Here is a 16,451-nt window from a genome sequence, read left to right on the forward strand (position 1 = left end):
TGGACTCCATTTTCCTTGTGGGGGCAGGTGCCATTTTACTTCAGTTTCATGAGAGAGCACAAAAGAGCTCAGACCACAGAAGGAAACGCATTGTAATTCTAGGCGCTCCTTATACCAGCATATCCCACCTCCTAGTATAGTGGTCCCATCACATATATTATTGAGCACCGTATTTTGACCTTCACTCTTCAGAGGCCTTCCTCCTTGCTTTTGAGAGGCAGGATGAAAAGGCTGGGGAGAAAGCTTTTTCCCTGTGAGAAGTTAGAGCACGCAATCAACAACGAGTTTGAAAGCACAGTGAAGAAAAAGTGTCACATTCTATGTGCTGTTAGCAACCAAGGGGGAACTGCTCTAAACTGCCCTGAAGGGAGATTATGATCCCTGGTTGCCCCTCAAGAGCTGTTGTTCTCCATTCGAGGTCGACCTTTCTTCTTACTCCCATTTTGGCACACATTTTGATGAATAGTGACACCTAGATATAAACTAGGCCACACTGAATCCTTGGCTTCTCCGCTCTCTTGCCCCTGTAGCTAATTTCCCCATTAACAGGAACCAGACTGCGTTTGCCCATGCAGTACCATATTAGGCCAGCAGGGGTCTGACATTAGTTGCTTTTAACCCACAATGACTGACTCCCTCCCTGGTGATGGCTCTGTGAATGAACTTGAAGTGAGAAGCAAAGGGCCATGGCTTGAGATAGCAGAACTCTTAAGTATAAATAGTGCATCCATTTCTGTAGTAAGACTATAAACAGTTCATCCCACAGGGCCCTGACGTTTCCTTATCCAAAATGAAGTGCCCGATTTAATCCGGTTTTCATGTTTACCCAGAAAATACATTCATAAAGGTAGCTACCTTAATCAAGGAGATTGGGCCATCCAGGTTTCTGTCCAAAACAACCCACCAGTTGCTGTTCAGTCCCGAAAGATGCTGTGAGGGCCAATGTTGTTGTTAATCAAGAAGTATCAGGATGCCTGGATGGCTCAGTTGGTTGAGTATCCGACCCTTGATTTTGGCTCACGTCATGATCCTAGGCTCGTGGGACTGAGCCCTGTGTCGTTGGGCTCCACATGAAGTCTGCTTAAGATTCTTCCCCTCTCTCCCTCTGCTCCTCTCCCCCGCTTGCACTCTGTCTCTCTCTTAAAAAAAAAAAACACACACACACACACACAAAAACAAGACAAAAAAAAACAAAAACAAAAACCCAGTATCTAAAAAAAGCAAATCAAATGTCTCCAATTTGTAGACACTGTTGTAAAGAAAAACATGAATTTAGTACTTCTGGATCACTTTTTAGTTTGGCATTTCAAACAATGAGTCTTTATGATTTCCTTGAATATATTTTTATTGTGGATGATTATTAGTTATGATGATTATTAGTTACGATAATTATTAAATACCTAAGGAATGTATTGGGCTTTCCAGTTTTCAAAGCCCTTTCACACATTACCTCATCTGTTCTTTATTACAAGAAAGAAATTATTAGCCTCATTTTATAGCCAATGAAATTGAGGCTCAGAAAGGGGAAGAGTTGCCTGAGATCACACAGCTAATTACAGCAGAGCCGGCAATTTTTCATGCCAACGCCGCGAAGTCCATGTATATTAAAGGACATTTACATGTGCAAACATTTATATAATGCAACCCTATTATGAATTATACTTTTTTCAGCAATTAACCTAATTTTACTTATTAGTATCTATTTATATCTTGTTGCTGTGCTGGAAAGTAATAATACTGTAATTTCCTTACATTATGGAGTGCGTGCTTTTTATTAAGCTGCACGTTCTCTCCCTTCACGTAGCCTATTTCTATGTTCTGCTCTTTGATGAGATGGCAGGAAGTGGCAAGACTCCGATCCTGCAGGATTCACAAATCCTCCCTATCTTCAACAGGCCACCTCATGCAGACCGAGAAGAACAAACTGTTTGCAACCAGTAGGGCTGGTGCTTGTCTCCTGGGAACCGGGACCCGTTGAGGACAAGCACAGAGAGGCTAGCTTGCCCACCCTGGCGCAAGCTACGAGCCATGCGGTGCTGGAGCTGAGACCTGTCCCACCACGTTCGCAGTCACTGGGGGCACCAACCACAGGACACCTCCGGATGGTAGAAACAAGTAGCAGGAAGGGCTGTAAACCGTCCCTGCCGGAAGCCCGGGTGCTGGTGAAGAATAAATGAAAAGGGATAGGTTATTACGCCCTGGAGAAGAATGGAGGGAAAAAGACTTTATGGATTTCAAAGAACTTTATGGACAACATTATGATTTTGATACCAACCACTCTGAGCTGCTCGGTTCTCTCAGAATGTCACTTCTTTTTCACCCTTCCCTTTTATTTCCAAGTTTAGTGACCCAGACAACATCAAGGAAAGGGATCTTGAGCACTGTGATCTGTGTGGCCTCCTCTGCCACCTGTGCCCGCATTCTGCAAACTGTCACCAAACGGGGCACTTGGGGTCCCACACCCCACGGCAGCCATGCGGCTGCTCCCGGAAGTGCAGCGGGCACCGCCCCTTCCAGGACTGGAAGCGCCCTCGCCTCGGGGCTCACTGCCCAGCCCCATTGGCCTTAAGGGAAGCCCCACCCCCTCTGTCAGTGAGTGACTCAGAATGAGCACGTGATCTGCAGGGGCTTCTGGGAGATTTCCTCACGCATACCAGACAGCCGCGAGGAGGCGCTGTCTTCTTTTCTTGCCGCCAAGCAATGCCTGAGTGTGATCGTATCTCCTGAGAGGGAAGCAGACGTAGGGCGTGCAAAGTAGAAGGCCAGGTGACTTGGGACTCGCTATGACTTGTCCACAGAGCGCTCTAGCGGACGTAACGCTCTAACCTTCACAGCAGCCCTGCAAAGGAAGTCTGGTTCAGGCCTTTCTGCAAATGAGGACACCGGGGCTAAGGGAGGTACAGAGAGGTGACTTAAAATCAGTTAAGGAGTTAGAGTTCAACCAGTTAGAGTGAAATCAGAGTTCAACCCAGCCCAGAGCTATCTGCCCCCAACACCTGGTCACCCTTCATCACCCCGTCGATCACTTGCCCAGAGGGTGGGGGGAGTTAGAGCAGACCCTTCTGCACTAGTCTAACCAGGGAACTCACACACCCCAGGTATACCTCCTTCCCTCCACCCCACCCTTCTTCCCGAAACTCCCTCTGCTCAGAATGCCCCTGGCCGTCCTCTCCCGCCAAGGAAATTCTTTCCATTCTCCAAAGGCCACCTCTAGGTTGAATTCCCGTTCTGCCTGCGAAGCATGCTACATCTCCTCCAGCCCGTGCAGCGCGCTCCCGCAGCTGAACTTCTGACGGCTTCATCTGTGCCCTAGGTTTGGCAATTCCCCGGGTTTGTGTCATTCTTTGGGTTTTGATTTATCAACATTTAACTCTTACGGTTGACCATCAGGTTCTCCTGAGGCCTATTTCCGGCTTATATATGCATCTCCATATCTTCAGGAATGAGGTCTGATGTCAGGGGGGGGTGTTCCTTCCCGCAGGGACCTGCATTTTCTGTGTCTTTGTTCCCCTCAGTGCTCTGTGAGCCAAAGAGGTTCTTCCCCTGTCCCAAGTGTAATTAGTTTCCACCCTCTAGATCTTTGCTCAGCCATTGCCCCGACTGGAATACTGTCCTTTTCTTCGTTTCTACCCTGGAGTATAATAATGTCTCCTTCAATGACCTGGGGACTGGATGAGGGAAAGATCCTAGTCAATGTCATCTTTCTATCCTCACAGCACCTAGCACAGAGCCTGACACATAGGAGACGTTCACTCAGTGTTGAATTGACTTCTGCTCAGATTTGTGATTGGAGCTTCACGTATTAACAGGACCTAGAGGAAAACTTTTCTTTGGACTGGATCTCCCAAGGAGGTAGTATTTTGCAGTCAAGGTGGTATCATACTTTTCAAAGCTATGACTTATCAGTCTCTCTCATGTATTTTAAATAACACTTTAATTTTGGCTCTTGACCGTAGGCAGCGTTACAAAGCCTAACTTTTTTACAGTCTGTAACACTGATAAATTAAACCCAAGGTGTGCACATGTGTGGTAACACCCCCACCCCCAACACACACACCCGAAAAGGCTCAGACAAGGCTCGAGAAGTGGGGGTGCAGGATGGGGGGGTAATAAAATCCATAGACACCTCCAAGACCGTGTTGCATTTAGCAACTTTGACCTTTTCTGACCAGATGTTAGTAACAAGGAAATATGAGACACCGAAATTTGGCTCACTCTCCCTGCCTGAACACCAGCAGCGAATAGCAGAAAGTCGAGAATATACTCAAAAGGCACAGAAAGATTGAACAGAGCTCTCACCCACCTACTTTCCTCCCCTGCCAGCTTTGAGTTATAACAATAATAGGAAATGAGGGGCACCCGCATAGCTCAGTCGGTTGGGCGCCCGACTTCAGCTCAGGTCATGATCTCACGGTTTGTGGGTTCAAGCCCCACATTGGGCTCTGTGCTGACAGCTCAGAGCCTGAAGCCTGCTTCAGATTCTGTGTCTCCTTCTCTCTCTGCTCCTCCCCCACTTGTGCTCTGTCTCTCTCTCTCTCTCTCTCTCTCTCAAAAATAAATAAATGTAAAAAACACAAAAAAAAATAATAATAGGAAATGATTCTATGTTTTAAGAAATCCTCCTGGAGAGACAGTATTGCCTAATGGTTGAAACCACGGACACTGGGGGCAAAAAGACCTAAGGTCAAGTGCGAACTCTACCACTTTCAACAGAGGGTCATCTATTTCCTTCCACCACAAGGGTAGAGCCCTCGTGAATGGCTTAGTGCTCATAAAGAGATCTCACATAATTCTCCATGACTTAGGGCCATCTCTTCCCTTGGATGCCACAGTCTGAATCTTTGTGTCCCCCAGAATTCAGATGTTGAAATCGTAACCCCCAAAAGGGATGGTTTTAGTAGGTGGGCCCTTTGGGAAGGGATTCGGTCATGAAGGTGGAGGATTTGTGAAGGCGGGATTGGCACCCTCATTAAGGAGATCCCACGTCTCTCTCTCCCTAGCCCGTTCTGTCATATGAGGATATGGTGAGAGGTCTGCAACCAGAAGAGGGCCCTCATCCAACCAAGCAGGCATCCTGATCTTGGACTTCCAGCCTTCAGATCTGTGAGCAATGAATTTCAACTGTTTATAAGCTTCCTGGCCTATGGAATTTTTTTTTTTAACAGCAGGGCAAAGGACTAAGGTGAGCTTTGAGCACATTTCTGAGCCTCTCAAAACTCTGATTTCCCCATCTATGAAAACCTACCTCACCAGCGTTTGGTCTAAAGTTATAAATGGAAAGATGTTCTACGAACAGGAGCTCATAGGATCTGCACACGCTCTGGCCCTTTCTCTACTGGAATCTCATTTTGCAAACAGGGTGGGTAGAGAGCTACTTTCTCTACTGTCTCCTGCCACACTCAGAAAAATAACACAGAGAGCTGGTCCCTATAAATGAGGCTCCTTCTCTTTCTTCCTCCGGGGGTTCACTGCCTGCCACACTGCACATACCCCTGGTGGCTCTCTCTGTCCTTACTCAAGGCACTGCAGAGGAGTGGGTTAGCATGTGCGCTTCAGAGACAGACTGTAAACGTTTGAATTCTGGCTCCATCTGGGCTGTTTGCCCTAAACTGTCCTTTTCTGTTTGCCCTAAACTGTCCCAGTTTTAGCACTGAAAGTCCCATATCCCAGGAAACCTCTCAGTCCCAGGCAAAGCAGGACATTTGATCATCCATACTCCACTACTTAGTAGGCTGTGGTCCTAGCTAACATTCTCTCTCCGTACTTTGGGGATTTGAACAATTGTACACTCATCCTTGGCGTTGGAAGGAAAGGAGCGAGTGTCCCACAGACTCACTCAATGTTCACGGTCTAACCCCCTAAGTCCACCAAAGGGCCCACCCCCAGGAGGCCTAGGCCCCATCTCAGGCACAGATGCCCTCAAGAAGCTTTGAAGTGCCTGATCTCAAGTTCATCTCTCCCCTTCTGGTGGGAGGGAGCTTTAACTGTGCTGACACCCCCACCTGTGTGTCTGAATCCACCTTTAAATCTATACTCTCCCCAAGTGAGAATGAACCCAGGGACAGGGGAGACCATCGGGGTTGAAGGAAATGAGAAGAAGTCTTTCTGGGATATCGGGTGGAGGCTGGAGGTGAGGGGAAGGTGAACAGAAATGGGCCGGCTGCTTCTCTTTAATGAGAGCGGAGCGGTTGTCTTCCTCCGGGGTGCATCAACACACTAATGAACGTGGAAATCAATCCTTGTTGCTGTGCAGGGGGTTGGACCAGGTCAGCCAGCAGCCCAGGCTTTACGACTCAACACCCCACAGGGAAGCTTCCGGTCCCCCTTCCAGGTTGACATTAAAATAAGAGGAGTGGCCACCACATGGCTGGCTGTGCCAAGTTACGTCTCCCAGGGTGGCTTTCTGCTTTTATGGCTCAGCACTTTACATTTTGCTGGGCGTTTAGAATTTTGCAACAACTCTTCAAGGTAGGCAGTATCAATATCCCCGTTTTCCAGATGAAAAAAAAATCTAGGCCTAGAAAATCGAAGGGATTTCTACAGTGTCTCGTAACTACCATACAAGCAGGGATTAAGAGCAGTGGTCTTCAAACGTTTCTATCTCAGAGCCCTATCAGGAAAATATTCTGAGCAATAGCTCCAAGACACATGCATAAAATTCATTTATAAAATACAGTCGTGACTGTTGTATTGATATATTAAATATACAGTAAAACATGAAAATAAACATTAAGAGCACACGGGATCAGGGGGCGCCTGGGTGGCTCAGTCGGTTGAACATTCAGTTCTTGGTTTCGGCCCAGGTCATGATTCCAGGTCATGGGATCAAGCCCTGTGTCAGGCTCTGCGTTAAGCATGGAATCTGCTTAAGATTCTCTTTCTCTCTGTCGATCTCTCTCTCTTTCTCTCTCTCCCCCGCTACTCCTCGCCCCTGCTCTCTCACTCTCTCTCTCTCTCTCAAAATAAAAATTAAAAAATTAAAATAAATAAATTAACTTGAAAAATAGAAAACTTTAAAAAGAAAAAAAAAAGCATGAATGAGATCAGACACATTAACAGAAGGTCAAATGTTTGCTTCTGTCACCCCAGTAGATCATCTTGTATCAGTGATGTGGGCACAACCCAAACACCTACTGCAGCCAAGCTGGCAATGTAAATAAGTGGAGTGGCCTGGGTGTAAGAGAACCTATGGGAAAGCAGATGAGGAATGGCAACGGATTTGCAGCCTCAGTGTTAGACAGTAGGGAGTGGTGAGGACTGGGGCAAAATGAGAGCAAATCTCCCATTTAAAGGAGGTAGCTGTCACTCAGCATTAGTCGATTGTTGCCGTATGAGAATATGGGCCCAGGGTTTCCAATCTTCCCATTTTTCGATAGAAGTCGGAAATTCGGGTTTTTATGTGAAATGGCATACAATTTTAAGCCGTTGGCCACTGATTTCATTTTTTTTTTTTTTTACAAAATTTCGGGGTCCAAATGGGTCAAAATCAGCTTGCAGTCCTCTGAAGGGCAACCATGAGAGTAAAAGTAGGATCTTGGCCTTTGTATCCAGGCTTGATTTTGAATCCTAGCTCTACCTTGCACAAGTAATTTAACCTCTCCATGCTTCTGTTTTGGAGCCAGGCAAATGGAAATAATAATACCTTCCTTTGAGGGTTATGATGTGTGTGAAGCATTTAGGACAGTGCCTGGCACATAACAGAGGCTCAATAAATAATACCCATTGTCAGTGGGGGCCCACCTAGTACTCAGCCCTGCTGACTGCAGACCTAATTTTCTTTCCACTCTTAAAAAGGCTTAAACAGAACACCCCCAGCCAACTTCCAATCTACGTTTTGCAGAATTCATTCTCCTGCCCAGAAAGGCAGTGCTTTCTACCCAGGTCTCCTCACTCCCGAGAAGAATCCAGAAGCAAAAGGAATGAGCAGGCTGCAGTAGGAGGTGGCGAGGAGCTGGGAACGAGCACTGGAATGGGAGTCAGATGGTCTGAGCACTAGTCCTGGCTTGGCCGTTCCCAAGCCATGTGAACTTGGACAAAGGACTGAACTACTCCAGGCCTCTGTTCTACTATGTAGAAGTGGACACTAATGTCCACCTGCCCCCAACGCAACCCTCCCCCAACCCTTCCCCTCCCTGCTTTGTGCCCCCCCTGGGGTTTGACCGCAGTAGGCTCCCCCCCTCCTCTGGTTCCCAGGAGGGTTTGGCAGATGAAATGCACCAGCAGGTGAGCAGTGGGGGGGAAGGAAGCAGAGGCAGAGTGCTCATTCTCTCTGTGCACAGTGGCCAGGGGGCGGGGCTCCCCTGTGTGAGGCCACGGCGCCTGCCAGGACATCTGCTGTAGCTCCAGCTCCTGCTCTGGCTCTCATCTTGTGGGGGATCCACTCCCTCCCCTTCCCCTGTGCCCCCCAGGGACGGCAGGGCTCCCCAGCACTGCTGGCCCAAGGGGGACTCCGGCACCCTTTGTTGGTTTCCCTTAAGCCTGTCACGCCTGTGTGAGTGGAGCCTCCTCAAGCCCCACCCTCACCCTGACGGCGCCGTCTTTCTTGCCGAGACCCCGACCATTACACATACACAGCACGTGTGTTTTTACCTTGGAGCTATGGATGCGGAAGGCACTCAGTGTTGCTGGAATTAATTTGAAATCATAAGCTTTTCTGCTTCAGCCTCAGGCTGCCAGAAAATCCAATTATCCAGATCCCTCATTCCCCGAGTGCCCCGTCCATTGAAATCCATACACACTGATGGGCGATTTGTTCATTCACAAATGTTTGCCATGCAACTCTGATGGGCCAGGCCCTGGACCAGGTTCTGAAGATCTGGGTGAGAACGAGCAAGCAGTGTCCTTGTCTTTTTTAGAATTTATATTGGGGCGCCTGGGTGGCTCAGTTGGTTAAGCGTCCGACTACAGCTCAGGTCACGATCTCACGGTCCGTGAGTTCGAGCCCCGCGTTGGACTCTGGGCTGATGGCTCAGAGCCTGGAGCCTGCTTCCGATTCTGTCTCCCTCTCTCTCTGCCCCTCCCCCGTTCATGCTCTGTCTCTCTCTGTCTCAAAAATAAATGTTAAAAAACAAATTAAAAAAAAAGAATTTATAGTCCCATGAAATTATATGGGAAATGTTACCAGAGGGACAACTCTGACTGGCCAGAGTTCCCTGTGGGTCTGAGGACCTAAGGGTGCTCCCATGGGACTCTATGAATGTGTAGTTAGTGTTTGCAGCCAGCAGCATGATTTACTGACCCAACTCCTGTTCAGAACTTGTAGCTACCTTCTACTTGGGCAGCTATGGAGAACAGCTCTGGTTAAAAAGACAAGCATAGGGTGGCACAGTTGGTTAAGTTTCTGATTCTTTTTTTTTTTTTAATGGTTATTTATTTTTGAGAGATACAGACAGAGCATGAGTGGGGGAGGGACAGAGAGAGAGAGGGAGACACAGAATCTGAAACAGGCTCCAGGCTCTGAGCTGTCAGCACAGAGCCTGACGCGGGGCTTGAACTTGGGAACGGCGAGATCGTGACCTGGGCCAGATTCGGACGCTTAACCGACTGAGCCACCCAGGCAGGTGCCCCATGCAGCTGACTCTTGATCTCAGCTCAGGTCATGAGCTCACAGTTTGTGAGTTCGAGCTCTGCATCAGGCTCTGTGTTAATGGTACAGGGCCTGCTTGGGATGCTGTCTCTGCTTCTCTCTGCCCTTCCCCTGCTTGTGCACTTGCTCTCTCTCTCTCTCTCTCAAAATAATAAATTAATTTAAAAAATTTTAATAAATAAAAAATAAAAAGACAAGCGTAAATCATCAGGATGGGGCTCACAGGGAAGTCTTTGATTTTCTTACAAATAGAAACAGACTCTGTGGGTATGAACCTTTGCTCTCTTTCTGCCCCTTCCCTTTTACCTACCTAGAACAAAGGTGCGATATTTGGAGGCACAGTGACTGCCTTGGGACTGAGATGACAAGCCAGCCCTCTAAGGGTGTCAGAGCAGGGAGACAGCAGGTATCACTGAGTCCTGGACTGCTTAGCTCCAGATTTGCATAATACCACTCCCATTTGTTCAAGCCATGGGTAGGCAGGTAGTATTACATCCATTCAAGGGAATCCCTATCTGGAGGAAATTCTCAAGATTGTCTGATCCAACTCCTTCCCTTATATATGGAAACTGAGGCACAGTGAGGGAAGGATCTTGACCCAAATCCCACAACTGGACCAGAACTCGTGTCTCCCAGCCAGTCCCAGTGCATCCTTACAAGCTCCTACAACCTGTGCGAAGATTTGTGAGCTTTATGTGTGTGTTTCCACTGTTTGCCTAGTTCACAGGTCCTTTGGAAACAGATCTCATGTCCTTGGTCCTTCTTGGTCCCCTTAAAAAAATGACTGACATGCATATTCATGAGCAATAATACATGCTTCTTGTATAAGCCACTGAGTTGTTGGGGGGGGGGGTTGTTACACAGCAAGAGCTAACCAATACATACCATTTACTTTAGGACAAATCTATGCTGAGAGCTTTACATAAATACACCAATTCATACAACAGGCCCACGAGGTGGATATTGTCGTCTTCATTGCATGGATGAAGAAACTGACATTTAGAATGTTTCAATAACTTGCCCTTAATCACACAGTAAGAAGTGGATCCAGGATTTAAATCCAAGCATTCTGACCCTAGAACTATCCTAGGATCTCCTTTCCTTCAGTAGCCTCTGCCTTTTGTTCCTTGTAAGATCAGTTTGGCTGTAAAATCTTAGGACTTTTTTTTTTGTTTTAAGATCTTGTCGCAGTACCCAGAACCTCTTGGGGGGACGAGGGATTGAATGCTTTTGGCCAGTGCCTGAGTGGACATCCTGAACAAGCCTGACTTGGCCAGCATGTCCTTTTCCTCTTTCCCACAAATCCCGTTAGCTCTTCCTGCAAGGTTTGTCTGGATTCGGGACTTCTCATCACCTCTTTTCCTACTGGTACAGTCCAGCCCACAGCCCCATTTTACCTGGGTCACTGCAGCAGCTTCTTAGCTGGCCTCCTTGCCTCCACTCTTCCCCACCATGGCCCTTTTTTCACAGCAGCTGGAGTGATCATTTGAAAATTAAAGCCAGATGATGGCAGTCTGTGCTTTGATACCCTTTGTGTTTGTTTTAAGAGCTGCCATAACGGAATACCACAGACTGCCTGGCACACACAATAGATTTCTTTCCTCACAGTCATGGAGGCTGGAAGTCCACGATCGGGGTGTTGGAAGTTTGGGTTTCTTCTTAAGCCTCTCTCCTCGACTTGTGGTCCTCACGTTGTCTTTTCTCTATCCCCATGCGTCTTTGGTATCTCTCTCTGTGTCCAAATTTCCTCTTCGTATAAGGACATCAGTCATCCTAGATTAGGGCTCACGGTAATGGCCTCATTGCAGTTTCATCGTCTTCAAAATCTGTCTCCAGATACAGTCATATTATGAGGTACGGGCAGTTAGGGCTTCAAGGTATTAATTGGAGGGGGGAGGATATAAGTCATCCCGCTTATAACACCTTTTAACAATTTCCCAAACTTGGCATAGAATCCCAGGTCGATACTACATCCTCTAAGGGTCCGTGCGATCTGGGCCACGTCTCCAACTTTATGTCCCTCTGCTCTCCCCTGTGCTCAGCGTACTCCGGTCACACTGGCCTCCTAGCTCCTCATCGCCACAACACATGCCCCTGACTTCAGGCCTTTGCACTTTCTACTTCTTTGCCTGGAACATTCCTTCACCCCCAGATATCTACAAAGGCTTACTCTGCCTTTGTACTCGGTTACTTTGCCCAGATATTGCCTCCATGACAGTCTAGCTTCTTACTTTGCTTTTTTTTTTTTCCTTTGGAACATTTATTACTGCCTGCCATTATCTTATGTTTATTGTTCAACTGTCTGTCTCCCCCAGCAGAATCTCAACTCCAAGAGGCAAAGGCTTCATTTGTTTTGTTCCCAGAAAAATCCCCAGGGCCTAGCTACAGCAGTGCTACTCACAATATTGCACCGATAAATGTTTGAAGGAAAATGAAATGAAAGAAATGAATAAATGAAAGAAATGAAATAGCATGAAATTAATTGAATAAAAAGAAATTAAAAATGAAAGCCCTGGGGCGCCTGGGTGGCGCAGTCGGTTAAGCGTCCGACTTCAGCCAGGTCACGATCTCGCGGTCCGTGAGTTCGAGCCCCGCATCGGGCTCTGGGCTGATAGCTCAGAGCCTGGAGCCTGTTTCCGATTCTGTGTCTCCCTCTCTCTCTGCCCCTCCCCCGTTCATGCTCTGTCTCTCTCTGTCCCCAAAATAAATAAACGTTGAAAAAAAAAATTAAAAAAAAAAAAAAAAATGAAAGCCCTATGCAAGTAAGAAAGAAAATCCTTTTTCGGGTCACCGTGACCTTTGTTCTTAATTCCAATCTTTGACCTAAGCGTTAACCGCTTATCTTCCAGAAGCTTAATAAGCATCCTAGAACATTTACCAGAAAGTCTCTCCCAGGCTGTCAGCAACTGATCCCAAATGCAGGAACCTAGAAACTTGCAAAGATTTTCTCCCTACTCTCTTCTTTATCACCTGCAACCAATCAGCCTACGACTTTGACAGTAAAGTGCAGGTGGCCCCTGGCTGACCATGATTCAACACAAGATTTTTTTCTTTTTCTTTTTAATATAACTTATTGTCAAATTGGCTTACATACAATACCCAGTGCTCATCCCAACAAGTGCCCTCCTCCATGCCCATCACCCATTTTCCCTCTCTCCAACCCCACCCCCACAACCACTCTCAGGTTGTTCTCTGTATTTAATAGTTTCTTGTGGTTTGCCTCCCTCCCTCTCTGTTTGTAACTATTTTTTTCCCCTTCCCTTCCCCCATGGTCTGTTAAGTTTCTCAAGATCCACATATGAGTGAAAACATATGATATCTGTCCTTCTAGGACTGACTTATTTCACTCAGCATAATACCTTCCAGTTCCATCCACGTTGCTGCAAATGGCAGGATTTCATTCTTTCTCATTGCCACGTAGTATTCCATTGTATATATAAACCACATCTTCTTTATCCATTCATCAGTTGATGGACATTTAGGCTCTTTCCATAATTTGGCTATTGTTGAAAGTGCTGCTATAAACATTGGGGTACCAGTGCCCCTGTGCATCAGCACTCCTGTATCCCAACACAAGATTTTTCAAACTGATGATGGTGTGAAAGTGATATGCATTTGGTAGAAATTGTACTTTGAATTTCGATCTTTTCCCTGGCTAGTAGTAAGTGTATGGTCCTCTCTGGGGCCGATGGGCAGGGCAGCCACCACTCCCAGTCAGCCCCGCGATCGCGAGGGTCAGCAATGATATGCTGACAACCAACTGTGGGCTAATGTAAGTGTTCTGAGCACATTTAAGGTGGGCTGGGCTAAGCTAGGATGTTTGGTAGGTAAGGCGAATTATGTGCATTGTTGACTTATGATATTTTCAACTCACAATGGGTGTATTGGGACTAACCCCGTTGTTAAGTCAAGCAAGATCTGTAATTGAGAAGCTGATATGCAAATGGATCCTTTTCAAAAAAAATATTTTTAATGTTTATTTATTTTTGAGAGAGAGAGAGCAGGGAGGGGCAGAGAGAGAGAGAGGGAGACAGAGAATCCTAAGCAGGCTCCAGGCTCTGGGCCATCAGCACAGAACCTGACACGGGGCTCAAACTCACAAACTTCAAGATCATGACCTGAGCCGAAGTTGGATGCTTAACTGAGCCACCCAGGCACCCCTGCAAATGGATCCTTTTATTGTGAGTAAAGACATTCAGATCATTTGAAGACAGAAAAATGGGGGAGATAAGGTATAGAAAAGCCCTGTACTCTTTAAAAGGAGGGCCCAGTGTAGTTCACTGCAATTCTGACTTGACCCATTTTTCTAGCTCTGGTGGCAGCTTCTGGAATTGCAGGCAAGGACGAGGAACTGGGAAGTAAAGAGAACCAACTGTTGTTTGTTTTTTTAAGCTTTTAATGTTCATTTCAGTGCAGTTAACGTACAGTGTTATACCAATTTCAGGTGTCCAATATAATGATTCAACAATTCTGTATATTGCACAGTGTTCATCATGATAAGTGCATTCTTAATTCCCTTCACCTATTTCACCCATTCCCCCCTCCCCCCCCCCCCAACTTCCCTCTGGTATAAAGAAATAAAACAAAGGAACAAAGGAAAAAGGAGAGAGAGAGAGAGAGAGAGAGAGAGAGAGAGAGAGAGATGAACCAACTTTTTTTTTATTCAATGACTATTTTAGTGGATTCAAGATATAGCTGCCTCCCCTTTGGGAAATCAAACCCTCATCTCCAGCAGAACAATATCTAGAGGCACCTTCTTTCTTCTGGCCCTGTAGATGCATTTGATGGGGAGCATCTCTTTGAAACCTCACAACAAACATCCAGGAAAGATGTCTCTTCTCTTGTTGACAAGGACACTAAGGTCCACAGATATGAAGTATTCACCGAAGTAAAAGGGGGCAGGATTTGAACCTAGGTCAGGTTGATTCTAAACCTTGTGATCTTCCCAATAGTGACCAAAGAAGATAAACCTTGCACGTTCAACCCATTTCACCCCACATTGAATTTCCCAAGTCTCTGGACTTTGAACTTCCCTGCCAGTTAGAGTCTCATTAATCCAACCATCTTTATTGATTGTCTCCTAGGTGCCAGGAGCTGTGCTTTGCCCAGTGGCTTCCAGCGAATGATGAGTGAACAATGATCGTGATATAATTTAAGTGGAGAGAAAGCAACTCCTACAGGGTGTCAGAGCTCTTTCTCAAATTGAGTTACTTTTTCGCTATTGAATAAATTGTAATTTGAAAAGCTGGTAAAGTGCCTTCTTTTGGTGAGCCAAGCCAATCAATATGTGCCATTTAAAATTCTCCTTTCCGTGTCTCTCCTTTTCAGACGGACTGGAGAAAATGGAAGCATTTGAGACCTGAGATGACTGGGCTGAATTTCTTAATGGAGTGATTTTTTTTTTTTTTTTTTTTGGAAGTGATTTGTGTCTGAAGAATAGGCTGTCCAGGGCAAGTTAAGTGGACGGCTTTCCTGGAGAGAGGGGGAGACAGGACTTGCTCGTGCCTGACCGCTGCTTATGGGGGGGAGGGGGCACAGCCCCTGCAAGAATCTGCTTGGAGACCCATCCCATACAGCCATCATAGGTATTGATTAACCACAAAAGCAGATTTCTAGAACAGTAGGTACATATATAGGACATACATGTCCACATGCAAAACTTGGACTCTCTCTCTGGCTCCAAAATCTTAAAGGGTGTTATTTCTAACCTGGTGGGAATATGAGTGACTTTTTTTCCCCTTCCTGCTCCTCTGGAATGCCACATTTTCCCTCGGTAGACTTGTGTCACTTACAGTCAATAGGTGTCATTCACTCTGTCTCCACATTCCCTCCACCCTCTCTGTCCCCCGTCGCTCCCTTCTCAAGGTGACAACGTAAAATAAAAACAAAAATAAAAAAGTCTCTCTCCCGCATCTCCTTTCCCCCTAACAGGGGTGAGAAAGCCTCTCTCTGTGGCCCATCCTCTTCCTTCCCGCACTTTGGCCCCCTTCACAGCCTCCCTAAGAATGCTGGGGGGTCCGGAGCATGAAAGGAATGTCCCCTATCTTCACTCTGTGCCTGCCAATCAGATTCCCCTAAGATGTTTCCCTTGGGAAGGAACTGCCCGCGGGCCCAAGGAGGACACAATGGCAGGAACCCGATGGCACCTGATAGCAAGGCCCAAATTCCTGTTCCTGAACTCCAGAGGAACAGGGGGCCTGAGTCAGGCAGCCAGGACCAGGGACCCAGAGGCTGACCTTTGAAGCACAGAGATTCGGGGACTTGCCAGTTTCTTCATTTGTCAAATGGAGAGAATCATGCCTTCCTTCTTCCCCACAGGTGCGTCATGAGGCTCATGTGACATAAGGGCCGCGGAGGTGTTCCAAAAGGTCGCAAGTGCTACAGGGTGATTCACCGTCCCCATTTCTCTCCGGTCTGTCTTCCCCCGCACCTGCCCTAACCTGGGCCTTCACCATCCGGCCCCCTGACTGCGCTCTGGTCTCCAGTCTGCACGCCGTCCACGCCTCAGTCCCAGCTGTGCCCTAACATCCTTCCAAAACCCACCCCAGCTAAGTGCATCCCGCTACGACACCTCCCACCAGGGAAGCCGGTCAGGAGGATGGGCTGCCTTCCCGAAATCACAAAACAGCAAAAGGGAGATTATGCAGCTGGGCCTCATTTAGACGCGCACCTTGGGGCAGAGCGTTTTCTCCAGCCGCTGGCAGAAGAGAAGGAGGCCACAGGCAGCGAGGAGGCAGAACCTCGGCCCACAGCCACAGGAACCGCATGCAGCCAGCAACCTGACGGAGCTGGGATGCTGGTTTGTCCCCAGAGCCTCCGGAGGAGAGCCCTGCCTGGCCCAAACCGTGAGTTGGGCCTTGCGAGA

The sequence above is a fragment of the Leopardus geoffroyi genome, chromosome D1, assembly GCF_018350155.1.
Source record: "Leopardus geoffroyi isolate Oge1 chromosome D1, O.geoffroyi_Oge1_pat1.0, whole genome shotgun sequence".
Lineage (NCBI taxonomy): Eukaryota > Metazoa > Chordata > Mammalia > Carnivora > Felidae > Leopardus > Leopardus geoffroyi.